Here is a 22459-nt window from a genome sequence, read left to right on the forward strand (position 1 = left end):
CAAAGTTTTGCCTCCCGCGGACTTGTACCATCCCGTCTTACCTCAACATTGCCAAGGCAAACTGATGTTTCCTTTGTGCCGAAACGTGCAACCAAGACCAACCTTGTCAGCACACCCAGGAAGAACGGGCTTTGACTGGAACCTGGGTCAGCGTAGAATTGTTCAAAGCTCTGGACATGGGATACCAACTGTTAGAAGTGTACGAAATTTATCACTTTCCCAAGACACAACAATATCACAAAGGTGACCCCACTCAGAAAGGCATTTTCGCCGACTACGTGGATGCCTTTTTGAAACTGAAGCAAGAAGCCAGCGGCTATCCTTGCTGGTGTCACACTCCCGAAGACCAAACACATTTCAAAGAGAAATACTGGGCACAAGAAGGCATTACTTTAGATCACATCGAGAAAAACGAAGGCAGGCGATCGTTTGCCAAAGTGATGTTAAATTGCTTGTGGGGTAAAATGGCACAACGACCGTCTTTACCCAAGACGGAATATTTGACAGAACCTTCCCGCTACTTTCAGATGATTCACGACAAAAACAAATACATGAAACACGTGGACGACGTTCGTGAGGATTTGATCTTGCTCAATTACGAAGAAGATCTGGACTTTGTACAAGACGACCCTTTTGGAAATGTCATCATTGCGGATTACGTGACAGCCCATGCTCGCTTAAAATTGTACGAAGCTTTAGAACTGGTAGGGGAACGCGTCCTGTACTTTGACATGGACAGTTGCATTTACATCCATCACCCGAGTCAACAGCACCCTGACATCAAAGGAGACCGTTTAGGAGCCTGGACAGACGAGCATCCCAACCACAAGATTCTAAGTTTCGTCAGTGATGGTCCAAAAAATTACGGTTACGAATACCGGGACAAACAAGGAGAAGTCCACACGAAGTGTAAAGTGAAAGGATTGACTCTGAATTATCGTACCAGTCGAGTGGTGTACTTTGGGGTATTGAAAGAAGCCTTGCAATCTGGAGAGGATGAACACTTTAAAGTGACCACCTATCAACCCAACAAGATTGTACGTTTACCCACTCACCACATCGTCAGTCGACCCTTGGAAAAAGTCTATCAAATCGTGTACCAGAAGCGAGTGCGACTTCCCAATTATTTCACCTTACCGTATGAACACGTCGGTATTGGTCTGTATATAAAAAGGAACCCTAGGCAAGATCGATAGTTCATTGTGACTACCAAGACCAAGCGAACAAGATGAATGCTTGCAGAGAAACACAAAACAAGTTTAGAAAGGCACAATTCAAGTGTGGGGTTTCTGAAGTGGAATACGATTGTGAGCCTTGCGACTTTTCAACCTGTGTTAGTGACAGTACCAGAAGAACCCGTCACCCAGGACATGACTGTCCTGGACATCCCTGAAAGACCCTTTCGGGAGGATACTTGTGTGACCTTACCCCCTATAGAACTGGTCAGAACATTACCCAAAACATGTTGTACAGACACTTGTTTTTATTCCACGTTGATGGTTATCATGTGCCTTTAATCGTTGTACTTAAGCCTTTGGCTTTTATGTATTTTTGTCTTTCGTATTCATGTTTAAAACATTCAATAAACGTGTCCTGAAAAAAGTATATAAACTCTCGTCTTGTTTGTTTTCGTGGCACAAGTGACATTCCTCACACTATGGCTACCTCTGATGTCTCTTCTCCCTCTTCCTCCACTGTCAACGTCATCGACGAACACTTAGATCGTGCCAGTTGGGAGGCTTTGTCTCTTCGCCATCCCTTTAACATGCTCATTGCTGGACCTAGCGGTTCAGGCAAAACTGAATTCGTCAAACGTTTGATCGAACATAAACATCATTTGGTCGATCGTCCACCTCAACGCATCGTGTGGTGTTACAAAGAGTGGCAATCGGCGTACAGCCTCTTGCGAGGAAGTCAAGGCGATTCCATCGTGTTTGTGGAAGGCATTCCTAAAGAAGACGACGGCATCGTCTCTGACTCCCGTCAAACCCATTTGGTCATTTTTGACGACATGTTAGGAGAAACGAAGAAGAAATTAAACTGTGATTCACGCGCAAAGGGCATCATCGTAATGCCAGTGTCGTTTACATCACTCAAAATTTGTTTCAACAAAGTAAAGCCCATCGTATCATTAGTCTCAATGCGCATTACGTGGTCTTGTTTAAAAGCCCTCGAGATAAATCGCAAGTGCAAGTCTTAACCCAATAGTTAAGGACACCTTGGTTGACTCAGGCGTACGACGATGCCACTCAAACTCCACACGCCTATTTACTTGTCGATTTCAAACCTACGACCCCCGATGATTTGCGATTTCGTACCCACTTGTTTCACCACTGGTGCCAAGACGGAGGGCCTGTCCTGTACACGTCTCCGTCCTCGACTTAACTTCATTCCAAAAAAGAAATCTATAAAATCCTCAGACCCTTTTCGTCTGTCTCACACACATTTTGAACATGACGTCCCTTCAGCCGCATCTTCCCGTCAAATTGATTCGTGCCTTCTATGGCATCAGTCGAGAAAAAAATCCACAAACACGAGCTCGTGTCTTAGAAGCTAGTCTCAAAGAAGTCTTACGATGGTTCACGGTGACGGCACGTCAATTACTCCAAGGGATCATTCAGATTCCTCATCAAACCAAACGCTTTTTTGATCGAAACAAAGTCGCTTTGACCCAACCAAAAAACAAATCATTTTGAAACCTGGAGGGAGCGGTACTCTAGGAGGGGTCATCATTCGCTCTCTCTTAAGATGGGATCCTAATACCCCCAAACTTCTCCCCAAGAAAAAAGTCAAACGAAGCTCCAAGAAGAAGAAAAAGACCAGGTCCCCAAGGAGACCCGTGTCTGCAAGAACTTCTCCAGTGGCGGGACCCTCCTCTTACCAGACACCACCCCGGAATAAGAAAAGAAGCCCCTAGAAAAAGAAACAGAGAAAAAGCCCCCAGAAAAATAAAAGTCCACAGAAGAAAACTAGTCGCAAGAGAGGCACTTCGGCCAGGACGCAACCTTACACTCGCAAACCACGACCTGCCACGGCCGTAACTGCGTCTCCGGCAGCCTCAAGTTCATCCACGTCTCCGTTGATGACATCAAGAACTGAAGCGTACTTGGAGACGTTGATCACACCAAGAACTTCTCCGTTGATGACCTCAAGAACTTCCCCAGTGGCAGGACCCTCCAAATTAGTGGCAGTGGCTGCTGCTCACAAAGTACCTTCTCCCAAAATCAAAGTCCAAGAAAGATCGGGCATGTTACAAATTTTACTGGATTTGTCCAAGCAAGAACTGGCTCGATTTAGTCCATTACGTACCCCTGCACGACGTGTCATGCCTGTCCTCAAGTTGATACGACGTAAAGACAATCAGTGGCGACGCGTTCCAGTATAAAAAAGGTGTGTGACCAAGTAGGGTATCAGTGTATTGGTGCTCCTGAAGATGTCACCCTAGAGAAAACATCCCTCTTCTAAACAACCCTAAGGAAAGAAAAGGAAAGGACTGCCACCACGTTTAGTCAAACATGGGTACATGTTATCTGTCCTGTCCAAAGCTTCTCCACCCCTACGAAAAAAAACTCATTCAATCAGCTTCCAAAGAGGTCATCGATACCGTGTGCGAATGTTGTTTGAACATCTTGAAAGGTACGATCCCTTTGTCCAAACACCAGAAACAATCCTTAAGCAAACATCGTCACGTTCTTCGCCAAATGGTTCAAAAGAAAATTCCCCTTCGTCAAAAGAAGAAGATGTTGGTCCAACGTGGAGGCATTTTACCCCTCTTGTTAGGCCCATTGCTGAAAGGAGTCCTGGGAACCATGTTGGGAGGACTGGTGGGAGCAAGATAAAAAGGCCCTCTGAAGTCCCAAGATCTCAGAATCGACCCTTGACAACCCCATGGAAGGACGAAAACTAGCTTTAGTGCCTTACAAACGATGGATGGAATACCATCGTTGGCAAGAACAACGCACCCCGCATTTACCTCCCAATCCCCATTTGAGCGAGATGTCCCAGTTACAACACGAATTGCAGTCCTTGATGGATCGCCAAGATTTGTCCGAAACAGAAAAATCGCACAAGTACGTCAACTCTTGCAACGACTGCAACTCTTTCACCAGAAAGCTTTAGACGAAACAGCTCTACCCACTCTGAAAGATTTTAAGACCTTGATGAAAAGTCCAGCACCATCACCAGTACCACCACTACCAGTGACCAAGACAGAAAAAGAAGAAGAAGGGTTTCAAACTCCACCAGAAAAAGTACGCAAGTTAACAACACCACCTACCTCCAGAATTGGATGGATTAAAAAGATGATGACCACCCCTTCTTCATCACAAGAGAAAAAGAAGGTGAAGACAGAAGTGAAACAAGAACCGATATCCCCTGTTCAGACATCCTCCTCTGCGACACCTATTGCCGGTCGCACACGCAAAGCATTGCAATCCAAGAATGTACCCCAAGAGAAAAAGAGCAGCATCCTCCAAGAGTGGGTGCCTTATTGACACACAAACCAACAAATGGAAAAAGTCTTAGCCAGCATTTACTACGATCCGTCCCATCCTGCAGGTTACGCAGAAGTTCAAAAATTGTATCGTGCTGCCAAAACGCGACTGAAAAGTCTCCATTTACCTCAAGTGCAACGATGGTTACAAGAACAAGCTACCTACACTTTCCACAAACCCATTCGACGCAAGTTTTCCAGAAGTCGCACCCGCGTGGAAGGCATCGATCATCAATGGCAAGCCGATTTAGCCGATGTCTCTCATTTGGCCAACTACAATCGTGGCTACAAATATTTGTTTTGTGTCATCGACGTCTTTTCCAAATTTGCCTGGGTCGTACCCTTGACTTCCAAATCGAGCAGCGAGTTAGTGCGAGCCCTGCAACGAGTGTTGAAACAAAGCGGTCGTCACCCTCTTCGATGGCAAACGGACAAAGGCACCGAATTTCTGAACCAAGCTTTCCAAAAAGAATTAAAGAAATGTGACATTCATTATTTTACCACCGAGAATCCCGAAACCAAAGCCAGCATCGTGGAACGTTTTCAACGCACTTTGAAAGAACGCATGTGGAAATATTTTACGCATCACCCCACTCCGAAGTACATCGACATCTTACCGCACCTGGTGCAAGCGTACAACCAATCTTACCATCGAAGCATCGGACGTGCCCCACAAGAGGTGACTCCCGAAAACGAAGTGTTGGTGTTTGAGCGCCTGTTTGGTACGTCCCCGACGAGAGCTGCCACCAAGAAAAGTGGAGTGTTGACGATAGGAGATTGGGTGCGCATTGGCAAAACCAAACGCACTTTCGACAAAGGTTACTTACCTAACTGGACGACCGAATTGTTTCGTGTCACTGAACGAGTGCATGGCCGTCATCCTGCCGTCTATAAATTGGAAGACATGAACGTAGAAGTGCTCAAAGGAACGTTTTACTTACCCGAGTTACAACGTGTCACCAAAAAAGAAGACGTGTACGACATCGAAAGCATTCTCGAACGCAGAACCCGTAAAGTGGGCAAACGACGTGTCAAAGAAGTCAAAGTACGTTGGAAAGGATATCCACCCAGTTTTGATTCTTGGATCGACGCTTCGCAAGTCATCGACTATAAAAAGAAGTGACCATCATGCCCTTTCACACAGACGCAGCTACTACTGCTACCACTCCTTCACCCAGTTCTTCTCTGCAAGATTTGCAAAAACAACCCTTGTGGGTGTGGTGTGGAGAACGTGTGCCTAAAACACAAATCGTCTTTTTCTGCCAAATCTTCGTGGTGTATTGTGTCATCGGGGCAGCCATCGCCAATTTGAGTTTGCAACAAGGAGACAAACAATTGTGGACCATTTTATTGAGCAGTTGCATCGGTTACCTGCTTCCCAATCCCCTCGTGGGTCGGTGGTTCTTCCCTGGGTTTTCCCTGGTTCTTCCTCCACCATTAATACTGGCCGCCATGCATAGCCTTTCATGTGCTGAAAAATGGCGTTAACCCCCACAACAATAACAACAACAACTTCCCAATCCCTCCCTGAAATTCTCTTCCAACGGGAACCACGGGAACCTTGTTTCCAGTACCAGTGTCAGTCACCACTCCAATCACAACAACAACAACCCCTATTTTGGGCGGAGACACGCCTCTGACGTCCAGTAACCCCTCGGACAGCCACAGAACTCTGGAATTATGAGTCACCAAAACCAATTTTACTTAACCTTACCTAGTGACACTTCCATGGAGGTGTTTCCCAAGAACACGTTGTGCTGTTACACGGCCAAATTACCTCAGACCATCCCCTTAGACCACGAAGCCCATTGGGAAGAAGCTTTAATAGAAATCATTAACCCGACTCAAGTCCTCAATGTCCTTCCCAATCAAAATTTTTTTGATGTGGAAGTTTATGACGAACAATTGCAACAGTACTTGGATACATATGGCAAATATGACAAGAAAACCCTTGGCACAAAAAATCAAAAGTACACCACCTATCACTTGTTCGTTCCCCCAGGCTGTTATTTTAGTGGTCAACATTTGGTGAGCACCATAACCTCCAGGTTTAATGTCGTGTTTTTGAAAGCTTTGGAAAGTGTCAAAAAAAGTGTCACAAAGCAGCTCGTCGCTTCTTGATGAAATTTGACGGGGGTAAAATCGTGTCCATTTTATTTTGTCCTGAATTGTTTGACATGTTGGGCGGAGACATGGACATGAGAAAGGCCATGCTCAAGAAAAACGAATTACCAATCATTTACGACAACGAGTCTTTTAGCAAGTTATTTCGTGCCCCGGTAGAACTGAACCAAGGACCGAATTTGATGTTTGTGTATTCCGATGTGGTGGAGTATAACGTGGTGGGACACACCTCTGTGCCGTTACTGCGTGTCATTCCTTTCGAAGTGGATTCTGCCACGGTCACTGACGAGGAAGGTGGAAACACTTACCACGTTCACCGCGAATTTGTACATCCTCACTATTTGCCCGTCAGCAAGTCGTATTTGGACACGGTCAACATTGCTATAAAAGGAGATCTGGGACAAAATATTCCATTCACCAAAGGAAAAGTCACGGTGAAACTCCATTTTCGAAAACGGTTCTCTCACGATTCGTAAGTCATGTATCCAGTGTACCGAGGGGTTGCTTGACAGCGAAGACACGGTTTAGGAGATATGTTAAAATCGGCCTTTCGTTCGGTGGCCCCGGTGTTGAAACCGATGGTGACACGCGGATTGCACGCCTTGAAAGATGCGGTACTGACACAAGGCAAAGAATTTCTCCAAAATGTCATCATCGACAAACAAAATCCTAAAGAAGCCTTCATGAGGGCAGGCAAAAATGTCTTGCTGCAAACGGGCAAAGACCTTTTGGGCCGACGAGACACACCTATAAATGCCCTGCACGCTACCGAGTCAAGCATTCAGCAATGACAAGGCAGAAAGAGACGACGAAAAAAACACCCTTTCACCAGACTTCACACTTCTAAAGCTAGAAAGGCAAAGAAAAGAAGAACCGTTCGAGACTTAGACGTTTTCGATTATTGAAAAACCAGACAAAAATGATGCACCGAGAGCCTTGCGCCTGTTCCAAGTCGGAACTGGATCTGTTTGCCATGCCCCCCACCATGATGACCATGCAAGAATCCCAGTGGGTGGAATTTCATCCCATCTCCTCTTTGACGGATTCCGCTCCCATCGAGTTTGAAATCAAAGGACAACCCGAAGATTACATCGATCTGAATAGCAGTTACCTGTACTTGAAAGTCAAAGTGATCAAAACGGACAACACCAATCCAGGAGGCGATGCTAGAGTAGCTCCTGTCAACAATTTCATGCATTCCTTGTTCAGCGAAGTGGACTTGTACTTGAATAACAAACTGGTCAGCAGCAGCATGGATACTTACCCATATCGTGCCTACCTGGAAAATCTCTTGACGTACGGAAAAGAAGCCAAGAATACTCATCTGGATGCTTGCGTGATATGGAAACCTGACACGGCAGGTGTAGGCACGTTTAACGACACAGTCCTAACAGAAAATGAAAATCCTCACAATGTGGGGTTTAACGACCGTCGTAAGAAAATTCTTCAAGGGCGAAGTTTAGAACTGATGGATCGTTTGCATTTGGACATGTGGTTACTAGAAAAGTATTTGCTGAACGGGGTGGATATCCGTCTGAGACTGAATCGTAGCAGTGCTGCTTTCCATTTGATGGCCCATGCCAATGAATACAAAACTATCATTCAAGAAGCCCGACTTTACGTGCGTCGTGTGGAAGTGTTACCTAAAGTGGGAAACGACGTCAGTCAGACGTTGAGCAGAACGACCGCCAAGTATCCGATACGACGCGTAGAAGTGAAAACGTTCACCATTCCCGCTGGACAGCGATCTATGATCGAAGATCATCTGTTCCAAGGACAGTTACCTAAGCATTTGATTGTTGGTATCGTCAGGAATTCAGCCTTCAACGGAACTCACGATCAAAATCCTTTAGAGTTTCAACATTACAATGTGTCCAAGATCTAAGTCAGTCGTAACGGCAAGACCTTGTGTACCCGACCCTTTGAGCCCAACTTTGGTGTCGCGAAGAATTATTTGAGATCGTACTTGTCCCTGTACGAAGCCACCGGACAGTTAGGAACCAACACCAGTCACCGTATTTCGTACGACGATTATGCAGGAGGCTACGCTTTGTGGGGTTTTGATTTCACTCCAGACCAAGGCAGCGACGAAGGACACTTCCACCCTATAAAATCGGGTCAGATTCGTGTGGAACTTCAGTTTGCAAATCCACCTCCAGATCACACAGTGAACGTCCTCCTGTATGCAGAATTTGACAATACCATAGAAATCAACAGTTTGAGAGAAGTCATTCTAGACTATTAGAAGCCATGGAAGACTGTTATCCCTCTTTACCTAGTGGAGAAACTTTGAAGATGGAATGTGAGGAGACCGGGGAAGAAGAATCTCAAGACAAAGACGAAGAAGTTATCATGATGAAGTCAAGATGGCCAGAACAAGAAGCCCATTTAGTCTCCTGTTTTGCCAAACACTTGGTCGAAAAAATGACGGAATTGATCAAGAAAGATTGCTATGGATGTCAAAACGATCATCCCGGTCAAATTCAACACGATAAATGCCTAATGCTGAGTCAAGAAGAAAAATTGAACGAGTATCTGGACGAAGCTTGGAGTCTCATCTCGGACGAAGTCGTTTTGCATCAGTGGTATAAAGACTTGCGTTAACATTCTTGTCCACCATTAACCACTCAAGAGATCTATCGTATCGAAGCTCTTCTGAATCAGAGTGGGGAGACGAAGCGAAAAAACGGTTATTTGTCAGACATTTTCAAGCAAAAGGTCAGGATCGAATTGATGACTTATTATTACCTGTGAAGAAGAAGAAAAAAAACCCACACAAAACATGGATACCTGGGAACTTTATTACCTTTTGAACCTCAGCTCGTACACGGCTTCTTGGAATCCTGTCGTATGTGCTAAAGATGAACTCCCTCATCGCAAACCTCAAGACTATCTAGCTTATGTCATCAACACGGACGACAGTCATCTCCCAGGAACCCACTGGGTAGCCGTCTACTTTCCTCAAGAAGGATGTGTGGAATATTTTGATTCGTATGGATTGCCCCCTTTGGAAGACGATATCACTGACTTTATGAGAAGAAATGCTCAGACCACCCGATTCAATAATGTGAAATTACAAGGCACAGATTCCTTGGTGTGTGAACAATATTGTGTGTTTTTTCTGCATCATCGCAGTCTGGGTTATTCCTTAGAACATTTAGTGACTCATTTTGATCCTCGTTCTTCTTCTAGAAACGATGTGAAAGTAGATCAATGGTTTTGTGACCATTATGCTTATCTTTTGTCTCAAGCTAGGAAACGTAGTGTCCATCAATGGCCTAATGACTTCCAACAGTGGAAATCACAATTTCATTCACAACGTTGTCAGCCCTGTCCAAAATAATGTGTGAGTTGGAAAAAAAATGTTTGTCATTTGAAACAAAATGTTTGATGTTATATTGTTGGATTATTGTTAAAAATGTTAGAGTTGTTTGTTAGTGATTTTGAATAAAAACTGTTGTGTTTTTAAAAAAATGCCTTTGTGGTTTGTTTGACTATAGAAATCTTGATTCATGCTCTTTGACTTCTTACTATCCCTCTCATGACACTCATTGAACGTTCCGGCTCGAAAACAGTGGAGAGATGTTTTCCTTCATGTCCGCGCTTTGACTTTAAAGCCGGGTAGCCTCCAGTCTAACCATCCATTGTCGACTCATCCTCCTACGAAAATGTGCTCCAAACTAGCTAAGCTAAACGAAGCCTACGTGAATTTGCACAGGGTCAGACACAGTCTGATACCGAAGCCAGAAGAGATAGAGAATGTGAGAATGCTAAAAGTCACTGAAGACCTGATAGAAGAGCTCTTCAGAGAAGAAGTGAACAGGGAGAAAGAAGAATGGACAGAGTAGTACAGACTTCAGAAACAGCAGAGAGAGCAGCAACAACAGCAACAGCAGCAACAGCAACAGCAGCAACAGCAGCAGCAGCAACCTGAACCTGACAGAGGCTTTGTCGATTGTCGTATCGGCACCAAAGAGTTCTTCTTCTCTTTCCGAAGAAGCAGACCTATCGTCAGAAAGTCTATCGTCAGAGGACATCGCATTCTTAGAAACTAAAAGATTGCCATGGCAAACAAATAGAACAGCCCTTTTCAGGGCTACCCAATACTCTAGAAAAGAAATAGTAATCCATTTGCCAATGTGTGTAGGTAGAGTAGTGTGAATATAAACACTGACTATTTTTTTATAGTGTGAGTGTATGTGTTTGTGTATATGATTGTGTGTTTGTAAGTGCTCACGTACGTATGTGTGGATAGTAGATTGTGATGATGTTTTTTTTTGCTGTTTGATGTATGGGGAGAGTAGATTTGGGGTTTGATTGGGTTGCTTTGCGTATGTGGATAGTATATTATTTGTTTAATAAAATTTTTTAGAATAGTGATGGGCAGTATAAAAAGTGAGTGAGTGTTTCTTTTAGGTCCGCGCGTTGTTTGGTTATGATCTAGGTAAGATCAATTTTGTTTTAGGGGGATGTTTTCCATCACGTCCGCGCTTTCATTATAAATTAAACATCGTTGGGCAGTCTAGCTACATTTGTTGATTGATCAACACCACCAGAATGAACACCAGACTAGCTAAACTGCTTGAACTTCATGTACACCTGGAATATGCCAGGCGTATAGTGAATGAGCTGGCTGCAGAGGCCATCGTAGAAGAGGGAAGGATGAAAGAGGAGGAGAGAAGAAACAAAGAAGAGGAGGAGAGAAGAAACAAAGAAGAGGAAGAAAAGGAGAGAGGAAATTTCAGAATCCCAGAGACAGAAGATTGGGGTTCTGAAGCCACTTATCCCGCCTAAGCTCTCCCCCAAAAAAGAGTGAAAAGAGACTGGAGAAGAAGATGTGTGTGTGGTGCCAGGCCAGGAAGGTGCCAGCATTAGATAGGTGCATCTGGAGTTAAAAACAAACAGCGCTTTTCAGGGCTACCCAAACCTTTAGAAAAGAAATAGTAATCGATTTGCCAATGTGTGTATGTAGAGTAGTGTGAATATAAACACTGACTCTTTTTTTCCTTGTGTGTGTGTGTGTGTGTGTGTGTGTGTGTGTGTTTGTAAACGCTCACGTACGTTTGTGTGGATAGTAGATTATTGGGTTTCATTATAATGCTTTGCGTGTGTGGATAGTAGATTTGGGGTTAGTTTATTGCTGCTTCACGTATGTGAATAGTAGATCATATGAAATGAGAAAAGTAGGGGATGTTTTCCTTCACGTCCGTGCGTTTTAAGTAATGATCTAGGTAATATCAATTTTATGTCTTAGGGGGATGTTTTCCTTCACGTCCGCACTTTCACTATAAAACTAACAGTGTTTGCCATTGGAGCCCATTCCACGGAATAAGCAAACAAGAAGATGCCAGCAGCTTCAGCTTTGTATAACAATCTCATGGGAAGTTGGTATTGGATGGTGGATGGATTGAATGTAGCAGAAAGGCTTGAACAGGAATGGAGGCATGCAGTGACAAAAGACTTCATCTCAAGACAAGTAACCAGCCTCCACTTAGCCATCGATATTGTGAACGAAATGATAGAGGATGAGGAGAAGAGAATCAGAGGTTTCATTAACCCACCGTATGTGAAAGTGGGCAAGTTGAAAGAAGCCATAGTCTATGTGACGAGTGTAAGGTGTTTTTTAGAAGACATTGTAGAATGGATAGATTGGTCTTTTGTGAAGTGGGGCTTAGAGAAGCTTAAGAAAGCGGAAGAAGTAATGAGGAAAGTGCTGACCGAAGAGGTCAAGAACATCAAAGAAAAGTGGTCTAAGGAAAGAAATGAAGAAGAAAATAGAAAGAGAAAAGAAAACTTCGACAAACTCAACCATAACTGGATAAGAATACAGGAGAAATTCAGAGCGCTGGGTCACCCGGACTGGATACCGGAAACAGAAAAGAAGAAGAAGAAAGGAATGATGGAAAAAAGGGGATGGATAAAGAAGTTAAGGAGTTAGAAGAAGAAGAAGAAACCCAAAGGCCCTTTTCAGGGTCACTCCAATTTCTCGAAAAGAGATAGACTTTCAATTGCCTACCCCTTTTTATATTTTTTTTATTTTTATTTTATTTTATTATTTTTTTTTATTTGTTTAAAAAAAATCCCATGTTCAATTCCCTTTGTCCCTAGAATTGCTTTTTTCTCCCATGTTAAATTTCCCTTGTCCCTAGACTGACCCAAAATAGATTCCCATGTTAATTCCCCTTGTCCCTAGAGTGTCCCAGCAATTTCTCCCATGTTAAATTTCCATTGTCCCCAGAGTGTCCCAAGGTGTTTTTTAATGGTAAGTCCCATTGTCCCTAGGGTGTCCCCATATACTACTTCCGTCTTCTTGGGGTCAGATATAAACTTTCAACATCTGCATCGGCTCGTTTCCTTGGTGTTAATTCCTTAGGTGCAGTCAACAGTCTGAGTTTATTTTTTATTTAGTAGCTCAATTATCTTACATTTTGTCTTTATCTTACGTCTCAGGTTTGAAACGTCAGATTTCAGAATACCTATATTTTTGTGCGAACGCGCAAGAGCCCTACGCCTGGTTATCTACAAACCTTTTCCTTTGTTATTCTTAGTAATAAATGGTATCCTTACTATCAGGTGATCATTCTGCTCTTCTTTTCTTGGTACAATATCACTGTCATATCCACTGGTCTGTTCACTTATGCTTTTGTTGCTTTCATCTCTTTCTTTTTTCTTAACCGCGAAAGTCTGTTTCTTAATTTATTGTTCATGTTTCTCTCCTCTCTTTTCTTCTTGCTTACTTGTGACGATGGCACATAATATTGCCTTTACCTAGCTCTCTCTCCTTTTGGAGGAACTCCGGACCTTTAGCCTTCTGCTGTTCCATGTAGGCCTTTTGTATTTCCTTTTGGCCATTCGAAAATAAACAAGTGTTATATATATTTGATTTAATTGAATTGTCTCTAAGTTTGTTTGTTTTTTTAAATATTACGTTAATGTAATGTAATTTTGTTTACTGGAATTTGGTATTTTCCAGAAATTAGTTAGACCTAAATGTTTTGTCGTAAACACCTAAAGCTGACCTAGTTCCCGACCTTGATTTAGAAATCAATGAGTCAAATAAACAACTTTCTATTTTTATCTTATTCTTAGAATAAAATAATTGGTTTTTGTTAAGGTTACACTGAGAATACGTGACTTTAGATGTGAACAGCCTTTATTTAGAAATTCTGGTTTTACCTGAATTGCGCTGTAGTCATGTTTAATACCGATGTTTGCAGAGAATTTATTCAGTTTGGGCTTGAAAACACTTGATGTCAAGGTGTTTGTTTTGTCGTGACCAGTTTGGAGTTACATTTTAATTTTTATTAAAATTATTTGGATTCAAAAATATTAATTCGTTTTCCTGTAAATATTTTATTGCTCATACAGAATTCTTGGACAAAGACATTTCTTTAAATTTTATTCGGAATTTAAACACCGGAATATTATTGTCTGTGGAATAACAAAGAACTGTAGAACAGCACTATACTAGCTATAGTATACGTCATCGCCTTCCATTTTGGATTTTCGTCGGTACTCGAACTCAAATTTCTTTAGAACATTATATTATTAGGACTTCTAATTTTTAATTCTTGGATTATTCTTGGATTATTTTTGGATTTGATTCTTACAACCCTAAGTTCCATTTTTTCATTTTTACCTTGTTTTTATTCTACAGGGAAATAAATTATTTGTTAAATTTTACAAAGCTTGTTGTCTTCACTTTTTTCTAGTTACTGTTTATTAGAGCCTAAACAAGCAACATAAGACAAGAACGAGTCAGTGCAAACCTAGATTCCCCCCGGTTTCACCGGTAGGGTACTAATAACGTAGGTATCGATAATACGTTGCGAAATTATCATGTGAAGTATTGAGCATAGCTTAAATTAATTTTTTTATACAAATATTTACACTCATGGATTGTTTATAATTTACCTTTGCATTTAATTTTTTTTATAGTTTGTTTATAATTTACCTTCGCACTAAAGATTTGTTCTTTTTTCATGCTAGTCCTTCAACCATTAGTTACCGAATCTACTCATGTCATTCATAGTCACTTTTAAAAATTTATCCAATATTAATATATTTATTAAGAATAATTGTATGGTAGAGCTAAATTGAATAAATAAATTGTAATCATATTTTACACTGATAATCATTTTTGTGCAGGATTAAGTCCAAATACATACGTTACGCTCTGTAACGCATGTATCGGTACTTTATACATAGTGATTACATCGCCTATAAACAAAGAGGCCACTATATTTTAATGTATGATATCTACTCTTTCTTTTTAAATGATCCCTGTCCAATAAAAACGTAAGTATCAATGAAAAGCATTAATTGGAATCGCTTACCTATAGGTGGGCTTTAGTACATAGAGCATAACACAGTTTTACTGGCTTGTCTTCTTTGTACTTGATTTTTTTTTTAATTGTGTTTTTTGTTTGTTTTGTTTTGTTTAAACTGAGAATTGAAAGATAGCGGTATGACACCTTTCAGCATGCAAAGTTGGCCGGCTATCATCACGTGTTCCGTTGTTTAGTATATCTTTGTCACGTATGTATCGGTAACGTACGTATTATTAAGCATTATTTATGCTAACATTTGTCAAAATATTACTTGATAAATTTATCAAGATTATATTTTCAGACACATATGAAACATGATTACATTTTCGACGGGTTTATTCAATCCTTTGATTTTGATTTTATATTATTTGGACCAAGTAACGTAAGTATCCCATATTTTATAACCAATGAACATCACAACATATGGCACGTAAAAAATGATATGCATGAACAATAACCATTTATTTGGGTGTTTTATATAATAAAACGTACAAGTGAATTTTGAGCGCCTTTTATACTCCCCTAAACCCTCGTTTTACACCAAAAAAATGCCGTGCATAAAAAAGGGTTACATATGAATCATGACTTTAGCGACCTACATTCTGAAGTCTCGGGAGTGAATGTTCGTGGTATAATTATTCAAAATTTGCTTTTAGATTTCTCAAAGAGTATACACGATTGATTCAGAGACTTTTTAATTCAAACTTCAGGTTTATTTTTCATCTTTATCTGACAGAATTGGCACCTAATTACACTAGCGACAGTGACGTAGGTATTTACATACACCATTTAGGTTGCGATATTTTCAGACCCAATCTTTATTTATTGTTTACATTGATTTTTTTTTTTGGAATGATAGACGTATATCGATATAGCATAAAGATATGCATTAAGGAAAGAAACCTATATAATGAGTTAACGTGTTGGCGACAGGCGATGTTTGTTTTTGTTGGTCATTACCGCGAGGTAGTTCGTTCCCGTCCCACCAAGCGTTATAGCTTTTTTCCCGCTGTCCCCGTTTTGCCCGATTGAGGTCAGCCCTTACAACATTGTTACCAATGTCCAGTGCCGTGACGTCACCCCACCTGTTCCATTTATATTGTCCCTATACAGACACAATATTTTTTTTTCCCTATACAGGCCCAATATTCCCATGTTAAAGTCCCATTATCCCTAAAGTGCCAGTGCTGTATTTCCCATGTTAAATTCCCTTTGTCCCTAAAGTTGCCCACGACCTTTTTGACTGAGATTTCCATTTTCCGTGAATCGCCGTGAAAACCTATAACGCTTGGAGGGGCGGGACATATACCTTTATATAACGCATGGCGGAGCGGCACATATAACTTCATATAACGCCTGGCGGAGCGGCACATATAACTTTATATAACGCTTGGCGGACATCGTTGCCAATGTCCAGTACCGTGACGTCATCATTCATATTGTCCCTATACAAACCCAACCTATGTTCAACATCCCCTTGTCCATATACAGGCCCAACCTTTAGTCGGTATAAATCTTGTCCGCAAAATGGCCCATGGGGTTTTTGTAATGACAATTCCCAGTCAATAAAGTATCACACTCCTGTTCAATTTCACCTTTTCCATAGACAGTCCCAATCCATTGTCGCTATACATTCCATATGTTCAACTTCCCTTGCCCGTAGAGTATCCCAACCATATTAAATTCCCATTGTCCATCTGTAGTCCCACCCATGTTAAATTTCCCCTTGTCCATATAGTGGCCCAGGGGTATTTGTAATGACAATTCCCATTGTCCATATTGCGACCCATGGGGTTTTGCAATGGTAATTCCCATTGTCCGTATAACTCTTGTCCGTATAGCGACCCGGGTATGTGGGGTGCAATGGTATTTCTCATTGTCCTTATAGTGACCACATTACTACTTGTATATTCGCGTATACCTTCACTTTGGTCTCTTTTTTCTTCTTTTTTTCCGCTCATATCTTGTGTATGTACTTGTGTTTGTATTTGTATTTGTCATGTCGACAAACAATCTCAGAGACATGTATATACAATTGAATAAAATTAGCTCAGCAGCAGAGAGACTGGGCCCACCAACTATTTCGTCCAACAGGGCCATCTATCGAAAACTTTTCTGAAAGAAGTTCTTATTTCACAAAAATAACCCTTCTATCCAGAAACTATGATGACTAAATCCTCTTTTCTGGATAGAAGGGTTATTTCGACAAAGATAACTCACTATAAAAAATGTTTCTTCACGTGGTGACGTCGACGACGACGTTGGCGGCCCAGTCTCTCTGCTGCTATCATGTAAAATATTTTAGGATTTCTGTTGTGAATTAAAAATTTAAGTTAACAATAATGGCTAACATTGGAGAAGCACATTCCGCTAGACTAGCTCGAGAGCGACTAGAAGCATAAAAAAATTTCTTCCTGTCCGTGATAGTGTCAGAGAAAAATTACAAGCGCAACAGCAAGCAAAAGTTGAATTCATGGAAGGTACGACAGAATTATTTAAACCCATTACATCAGCTACTGAAACAATAAAAACCGCTATCATAGGAAAACCTGATCCTGATAAACCGCAACAAAGTCTTCTTCAGGCAATAGAAGAACTTAAGAAGGCTCAACCGAAACCGATTAAAGGATTTAATTATAAAACAGACTTTGAAGAAGGTTTTGTGGATGAAATAAAAAAATATCCAGTCGGAAACAGAGATGAAATAATTACTTTTGGCGTTGACGCTGCTAGGGCTTATAACTCTCGAGAAAAGTTTATTAAAGATCCTAATCAAAAGGTATCTAAACAACAATTTCTCGATGGAATTTATAAAATAAAACGGGGTGTTGAACGGTTAGTTACCAGTGATGCATTTTATCGAGAGTATATGTCAGGATCAGATCGATTTGATGTCCAAATGCGACAGACAAAGCGACATAAAAAACCAACTCCGAAAAAAATAGCTAAACCGCAAGTCGTCATAGATCCAACAGAAAAAGAATCAAAAGAATTATATCGACTTCCTTCTCCGTTGCAGCAGACCCAGCAAGAAACTCCTCGGGGTTTGTTTACGAAATTCGGTATTGATAAAATAGAAAATACTATGACTATGTCTCTTCCCGCTTTTGCTTTAAATAATTTTGATGACAGAGAAAAATTTTAAGAAAAAAAACGTAAACAAAAAATTGACACCTTCAGGGAATGGGCAGAAGCGGTATATTTTGGTAGACAAGATTTACCCGTTGATCCAAGCGATCCTGGTTATATAAGATTTAATGAGAGATTGGCAGAGTTAGCAGAGATACAACAACGAGAACAATCACCCCCCAAGGAGGAAATCATTCCAGAGGAATTTTTCGATGAACCTAAAGAAACATCCGGGGAAGGTTTAGGGTCTGGTTTTATCCCCTGCCCTGATAATATCATCAATGATGTATCACGACTAGAAGTTCTCATAGGAGGAAAACGTGCCGGAAATAACTCTCCGGAAATAATTAATGAAGCGGCTGATATCTGTCAGCGACTATTTCGCGGCGGCATCATGGATTCTCACATCTATCGAGAACTTATTGATGAACTCGTGGACAGCGATTGAAAGTCGATTAGAGAAATAACTAATTAAATAAAATGATCATACATGACTCTCATCATATGACCCGACGAGAGAGAGTGGTAAATTCGCATCAATGACGATCGCAGGAGTTGCTAATATTATCGCGAAAAAAATATCCTCGTGCGCGATAACAAAATTACACGAATATGAGCGGCTAAACAGCGCGGCCAACAGCGCCTACTCGAAATTGTCCTCGTTGATATCATCCAGCCTTGACGATACAGCAATATCAGATTCCGAATTCACGTTGATGTCTGGCATATACAACGATTACGAGCGTGCAAAGAATTTTAATTTGAAAACGATGAAGATAAATAATGACGGAGATACTTCAGGAGATATACAACTCCGGTAAGGACCACAATGATATCAATATCCTCGACGCAACCAGAATTTAATGTTAATTTTCCAACTGCAATTCCAGTTACCGAAAAAGCGCTGGCACAATTACGAGTATATCACAGTTGGCCCAACATCAGGTCGACATCATTTCACGGACAGTTGCCAGATAATTCATTTGTATTTTCATATCAGAATAGCGCTGATGGCACACCAGATTGGAACGTCGTTTTGTTACCAACAGGGTCTTATCAGATAGAAGAAATCAACAGAGAAATACAGAGTCAAATAAAACGTATCACCGGAAAAGAAGCAAAAATATCAATCACTGCACATGAGCCAACGCTGTCCACGATCATCGAAATCTCAACACCGGGTTACTCCGTTGATATCTATAATAGTTCAATCAGAACCGTGCTAGGGTGGCCAGAAAATCCACCACCGACACCACCGACACCACCAACACCAACGAAGTCTGATTACGTAACTGACGCGCAGTCATATCATGGAATTACACCGTCATACAAAAAACAACTGGATGATCTAAAAGGATCAAAGTTGTTTAGCTGGATTCCACATGAAGGCGACCGCGATATTGATTTGAGTTTTTTACAGATAGTGATTGGGGCGGATAGGGGGGCTAGAATTCGTCTAAGCGAAATTACTGAATATTTTAAAATTGTTAATGTGTTGCACCGAGCACAACTAGCGCATCTACGGTACCGATTCCAAGAACATCTTTCCGATGTAACAGGTTCACGTGAAGAAATTATTAAACGAATTGAGATATTAAATCAGATTGCTGCAGATATGGAATATTATAACCAGCGAATAATTCAAACAGTAATTGGCAGTAAACCCAGTAAACAAAAATTTCTGAATAAGTACTCGCTGACCGAAGCTGAACTACCGAATTTTAAATTACCAGGATACGTCCCCCCGGCCACGCTACGAAAACACGTCACTGATATCGTCGATGAATACATCCCGGATATTCTTGACGCGTACAAGCGAATATTGCCACCGCCAACTATCTTAGCACACAATAATTCCACAGCGAGCGATGACCGACATATTTCTCCAGGCATAGTAAATATCACTGATGTCGTCGCGGTCAATCTTGTATGTGACGTAATCGATGGCAGCTACAACATAGACACAACAATATCAAATCAAGCCCAACAAGGGTTTATACTATACTCATTTACTCCTAAAGAACCACCTGGATTTTTGATTGTGCAAGAGCCAATCAATCCTGTATTTCTGCGGTGTCATAACCCTACGCTGACAAGGATAAATTTTAAAGTCACTGACCAGCAGGGTAGACTTTTGGACCTACGTGGCGAGACTGTTAGTATTAATTTGCTGATAAAATCGTGAAACGATTTCCATCCTAAAGGATTTTCAATGGAAATTCAGGGAATTTCAGAAACGATTTTAAGACTTTCAATTAGCGATATCATTATCATAATAATGTCCAAAAAATCTTCGAATTACCAGAAGTATGATGATGATGATGATGATGATGAAAATCTCTCTGACAGTTCTGACGCTAGCGTGGAAACACAATATGTTTGTGAATCACAAAGTGATTCTGACAGTGATTTTGTTGTCAGTGATGACGAAGATGAAAATGTCTCCAACATTTCCAATGACAGCGATTTCGCTGACAACGACGACGACGACGATGATAGCACTGTGGGAAACGCTAACGACATCACCATCAATGACAGCACTGTCGTAATAAATTATATTAAATGAACGCGAAAATAATAGTATGTATCAGCACGTGAAATGTTCCATCGTTGACAAGCGCGCGCTTGAAGAATTCATCCGAAAAATATTTACCGGAAATCATTTCCCGGGCGTTGTTAAAATAATCATCGATAAGTACGGCAATGATGATTTTTTACTGACAGAATTTCAGCTGAAGCAATTCCGCGAAAACAATATCACGATGATTACTTGTGACGCAGACCAAATCCTCAACGTTGTTCACTCTTGCATTTCACGGGATCATCTCGATAAGATACTGCAGTAGAAATATCGAAGATATTTCCATCCTTTAGGATTTTTAAAAATGTCGAAGACATTTCCATCCTTTGAAAATATTTTACTTTATATATATTTTTTTACCACTGACCAAAGTCACGGATTTGATGGGGTATTTGCTAGTAAAAGTTAACAAAACAGACCAAAGTCACGGATTTGATGGGGTATTTGCTAGTAAAAATTAACAAAACAGACCAAAGTCACGGATTTGATGGGGTATTTGCTAGTAAAAATTAACAAAATCGGACAGTTGCATAATTTTATTATATATATTTTTTTAACATTGACCATTTCACTGATCCTGACAGGGTATTTGCTAGTAACAATCAGTGAAATCGGACAGTTGCATAATTTACACAGTAAAAAAAAATTACTTTTTTTTTACTTTCGATTTCACTTCCAGTACCCGATTTCACTTCCTTGACTTCGTCAAGGAAATCAAGGTGAGGTATTTACTTCTGAAAATCCTAAGGATTTTCGTGAATGACTTCGTCATCCGTGACGAAGCTATCATTGCTTTCATCCTTGACGAAGTCAGCGGACATACAATGCTTTAATTTTCTGACCCGATTGTTAATTATCTTCTTTGTTTCATACTCAGCTGCCAGTGCCAGCCTGATCTTTTCGATTGCACGAGACAGTGGAACAAATTCATTTATTTGTGTCTCCGCTACGCTGGCCAGCGATTTATATAAATTATTTTGAATCATCTTTATGAATCGATATTGAGCAGGAAGAATATAACGCCCTGCGCATTTAGCTTCGTATAATGATTCAAAATCTGACAGAATAGTTTCAACATTTAGTAATATTTTAAATCCTTGTTTTTCTAATTTTTTAATAGCATCAATCACATTATTGATATTTTCTTGATTCATATTTATACATATTTTTATATCTTTAAATATTTAAATATTTAAAATAAAAAAACATCACATCTCCTTTGAGTCTCTAGCTTATCATATGATAACCTACCAAACTCAGGAGGGGGCGGAAACACTACCCCCATATGAGCTCCTAAACTGCCAAATAACAGTCTAGAAAGCCCAGAGGGTGTGTTTGCGAAACGACGAGACATTCCCCATTTGTGAACCTCCTAGCTTACCATTTGATATGCTAGCAAGGCTCATATGGGGACAACACATAACATATAACTTATCTTAAGACGGCACAAACACATAATATTTACAATATTTACAGTAGAAGCTATTTACAGCAGTTGTATTTTACAATTGTATATATGACTTATCCTAGGACGGTACAAACATATAACTTAATTCTAAGTTATCTTAAGACGGCACAAACATATAACTTAATTCTAACTTAGGGACGGTACAAACACAATGCGGGGTTATAATTCTACATCCAACAAGTTGCACACCCACCCCTGAAATCAACCCTGTTTTGGGGTAAAAGGTTACCCCGAAACGGGGCGATAACGGAGAAAGTTGTGCAACTTCGTTGGGTTTTGAAACCCCAATATGATATCAGGACGATATTGTATATAAACCGACTGATACCCGAAAG

The sequence above is a fragment of the Sinohyriopsis cumingii genome, chromosome 13, assembly GCF_028554795.1.
Source record: "Sinohyriopsis cumingii isolate HCF-2022 chromosome 13, ASM2855479v2, whole genome shotgun sequence".
Classification (NCBI taxonomy): Eukaryota; Metazoa; Mollusca; class Bivalvia; order Unionida; family Unionidae; genus Sinohyriopsis; species Sinohyriopsis cumingii.